Below are 5,122 nucleotides of genomic sequence, written 5' to 3'. Positions count from 1 at the left end.
TCTTTTGCACTGCTTCAGGTGAAAGAATATTCTTGGTTTTTCTAAGAATACAGAAAGAATCGGAACAAAAGTCACCAAGCTTATGACACTCTCTGCAAAAATTAAAAAAATGTGAGCCTTGGTGTATCAGAAGAACGAAGGGCAAAGTTTGCATTGGTAGGGATTGAACACAGAGTGCATATCTCAAAGAAATGTATGTGACTCAAATGACTCTACCAATTAACCTGACATCTGGTTGGTAAGCAAGCTGCTTAGATTCATACCTTGTCTCTGATGACAGAATACCCAGTGCATGGACATGCTAACCTACCACTTGGGTTATCCCAGAAACGGCTGTAAGACTTCAAATTCACTTTATCCTAATTAAATTATTCTAAACCACTCGAGACACTTGTTCTGCCTTGGTTTTGAATTTTCCTCTAATATAATACAATACACACGCACACACACACACACACACACAGATAGGGAGAGAGTGAGAGTGAGAGAAAGAGTGGCTAGAATGTATTCACAATTCTAGCACCGAGTTCCTCCCATAATTTTTTAGCGACAACTATTTTTAAGTTGTTTTCCAAGATGCTTAAATTTGATTTTCCATTCTAACTACAGCTTGTAATTAAGATCTGTTGGTGGCACTGGTAATTTCATTAGAATCTGATAATATAATGCGAATGATAATAATAATAATAACAACAACAACAATAACAAGCACATTGAACCTTGTGCAAATAATAATTGCAATGGTTTCTAAAATTAGCCCAAACCTAACGGTGTGGGGCAGGGAAATGGTGGAAATGGTGGTAAAAGAGTTGATTTAATCAACTAAATCAAGGCCTGAATGTGGCACTGGGATGGACACCATTTGATATGCTAGAAATAGTAACTGAAATCTCCTGCAAATCTCCACAATTTGTGCTAACTTCTCGGTACTATCCCCAAGACAAATAAGGTGCTTGCCAATGTAGCTAAAATCTGGGGTGTCACAAGCATTATAGGCCCCTGGGAAAGGCAATGCACTTGACCCCATAATATTTATTGACAGCAAATCACAGTATATATAGGATACAGCCGTGAACTCACTTTATTTGTCGGGTCTTCACAGTCACAGCGCATCTCATTTTTACGTGGGTGACACGTAAAAGCACCCACTACACTCTCTGAGTGGTTGGCGTTAGGAAGGGCATCCAGCTGTAGAAACTCTGCCAGATCAGACTGGAGCCTGGTGTTGCCATCCGGTTTCACCAGTCCTCAGTCAAATCGTCCAACCCATGCTAGCATGGAAAGCGGACGTTAAACGATGATGATGATGATGATGATATATATTTAATAAAGAAAAATATGTAAAAACACACAGGAGGTTTGAATAATAAAATTTATGCTAATATTAATATCGTAATGAAACAGAGTTGTATTACAACATTATATAATGAACTGGGAATACCAGTTTCGCGTCTTATGCTTATCAAACTTCCAAGGTCTCAGATTTGAGTACAAAGAGAATTTTAGTTAAATCATGGGGGTGCCATTTTTGTTGTTGACAATAATTTTTGCAGTCAAAGGGAAGTAACTCTTCAATTTGTCTGAAAATTACTTTCAAAGTCTTGTTAGGGTCTTTGGATTGATATTCTTAATGTATACAGATTTGTGAGATATATACACAAGTTTTAGGGGTTATTTACAAATATTTCAAGGGTGGAGAGAAGAATTGATTGTTGTTCTGTTCTAGTGGGGGCTGGTTGTTACTAAAATGAATTAATGTTCAGTTCTGGTTTATATTTCTGGATGAATGAGGTTTCTTTAAGATGAGCTTCTGATGAAGTCCAGTCAGCAAATCTGTACAGAGGGAATATATAGAATTGTGGTTGCAGTTGTTTAGCACAGACGTTAATATGTTCGCCGAGATATATCTGGCGATTATTGTCAACAACAAAAATGGTATCCCCATGATTTAACAAAAAATCTCTCTGTACTCAAATTTGAGACATTGGAAGTTTGATAAGCGTAAGACACGAAACTGGTACTTCCAGTTTATTATATATTTCTTTATTACCCACAGGGGGCTAAACATAGAGAGGACAAACAAAGGGATCAAGTCGATTACATCAACCCCAGTGCATAACTGGTACTTATTTAATCAACCCTGAAAGGATGAAAGGCAAAGTCGACCTCGGCGGAATTTGAACTCAGAACGTAACAGCACATGAAATACTGCTAAGCACTTTGCCCAGCATGAATTACAGGTACAACTCATTTTTGCCAGCTGAGTGGACTGGAGCAACGTGGAATAATGCGCCTTTTCTCAAGGACCCAATGCGTCACCAGGAATTGAACTTACAACCTTACAATTGCGAGCCAAGTCTCATTATTCACTAAATCACGCATCTTCACAGGCAAACCAATGGTGCAAAACAAACAACCTTAACAAAACGTTTTGTATGGGAGACAATCTGGATCTATAATCAGGTCAGCAAATATGCTGTGTTATGTTTGTGCGGAGGTGGTACACCATAGATTTCAAATACATTCAACAAAACTTTGTTTTGCATTTTGGGGGGGGGGGAGATGTCATAATACTCCGGATTGATCAAGGGTAGACCCCCCCCCCACCTCCCTCATCCCTCAATGCCATCGATATTACTATTGTTATTAATTATTATAATTATATTTTTATGACAAACAAATGGCAATGATGCTGGCAACGACAATGACACTGGTGATGACGATGATGATGATGATGATGATGATGATGATGACGATGATGATGACGATGATGATGATGATGACAATGACGATGATGATGACGATGCGGAAAAGAACAATGGTAGTGATGATGACGATGAGAAAGAGGTGGAGGCTTAGGATGATGATGATGAGGAGGAGGAGGAGAGGTCTTAGGATGATGACGATGATGACGATGACAATAAGGTAAATAAACGATAATAATGATGATGATGATCATGATGATGACAAAGATGACAATGATGATGATGATGATGATGATGTTGATGACGATGACGATGATGACAATGATGATGATGCTGCTATAAGAAGTAATAACAAAAGGCCGATGGCAGAATATCATAGACGGTAGCATTAAGTTAGTAACTATGAATAATAAACACTGGTATTTGGTGGCACTAGTCGTGTTTTAGTGTCCCTCGCTTTATAGCTTGTTCTGTACAATCACCGAAGATGCCAGCAGGAGAGTGGTGAGGGCAGAGGTGCAGACGAAACGGCTTTTGATTACATATCGGAGAGAAGGAAGGAGTAGGAAAGAGTGTGTGTGTGTGTGTGTGTGTGTGTGTGCAATCTAGGATATATGTGGACGTGTGTGTGTGTGTGTGAGTTTGTGCATATGCATGTACACACACACACACACACATGCATATATATATATATATACACACACACACCACATATACGCATATACAAGCACACATATATACATACACACACACTCACACACACATGTATATATATAGATTGATGGATAGATCGATTGATTGATTGAATGATTGATTGATATATATCTTTGTACATTTATGTGTAAATAAATGTATATATATGTGTGTGTATACATGCGTGTAAGTGTATGTATACAAATACATGTGTGTGTGTGTATCTATATATATATATATATATATATATACATATACACACACACACACACACACGTGTGTACATGTGCATACATGTACACATATTTTATACATAGATTTATATATATGAATGTATGTATATATACATATACATCTATACACATGTATTTATATAAATACACACCCGCACACCTTGTCGAAGTAAAGAACAAGAGAATGAAGGAGAAACTTCCTCTTTGATGTTGCGTCTCTCTCTCTTCGTTTACCGTTAAGTTCGACAACTGAAGACATGGATAATTGCAGTGTTGATCGCTTTTGTTATTATCGTCATTGTTGTTGATGTTGTTGTAAAGGTGGCGTTTGTGGTGGTGGTGGTGGTGGTGGATGGCTGTCGTTGTGGTTCATGTCGTAGTACTAGCTGCTGTTGTTGTTGTTGTTGTTGTTGCTGCTGTCGTTGTTGTCGATGCTTGTGGATGTTAATGGATCTTAACTGCCCCCTTTGCTTTGCAACTTGCAAAAGAAAGGCACCCATTAACAGAAATAAAACCAAACGCCGTACAATTGAGATTCACATCAACCATTGGTTGCACGAAATACTATTGGCTTCTTTCTATTCCTCTTCTTCGTCTTCTTCAATTTCTTCTTCCTCCTCCTCTGTTCTTTCGTTTCTTCTCCTTCATGCACACACATACATCCACATCTAATCTTATAGACACATACACACACACATGCACAAACAGAAATTTCGTTACCTTTAATGTATAATATTAAATCCCGTAACTGTTGCATGTCAGATTAAATAAAACAACATTTCGGACTATTTTATCTCCATCATGTTTATATCTATTTCACCTGAATCTTACTATTGACCATTCTTCTCCCCACCCTCTATTTATCTATCTAGCTATCTGTCTGTCTCTCTATCTATCGATCTACCTCTTTGTCTGTCAATCAATTTATCTAATTATCTATCTATCAATCGATCAGTCTATCCATCCATCCACCCACCTACCTAGCTGTCTGTCTGTCTGTCTATTCATCTATTTTATTATTTCTCTCCTTCTCTCACTATTTCAGTCTTTTTTCCCTAATTCTCTCCTAAAGTCTCTCTCTCTCTCTCTCTCACACACACACACACACACACACACACACATACCAATCTCACTTTCGTTCTCTCAGTTCTTTTTCTCTCCAAGTTTCTTAATCTGTCTCTTTTTCTCTCTCCTCATCACTCTCTCTCTCTCTCTCTCTCTCAGTCCATCTCTCTATGTCCCACTTCTTTACAATTTACTCCCCTCTCTCTTTCTTTCCATCTGTCACTCTCTTTCTCTCACTCACCTCAACCTACTTACCTGTCTGCCTACCTACCCCTCTCTGTGTGTGTCTCTCTCTCTCTCTCTTGCCCTCTCCCCTCTCCTACTCTCTAAACAATCTAACATGTTGATTCATCCCTTCTCCAATATTCTATCCCTTGTCAACTTCTGGAACACATTTCCCCCTGCTCCACACCCCCACACCAACCC

Source organism: Octopus bimaculoides, chromosome 26, assembly GCF_001194135.2.
Source record: "Octopus bimaculoides isolate UCB-OBI-ISO-001 chromosome 26, ASM119413v2, whole genome shotgun sequence".
NCBI lineage: Eukaryota > Metazoa > Mollusca > Cephalopoda > Octopoda > Octopodidae > Octopus > Octopus bimaculoides.
Note: the sequence above shows the minus strand (reverse complement) of the source record.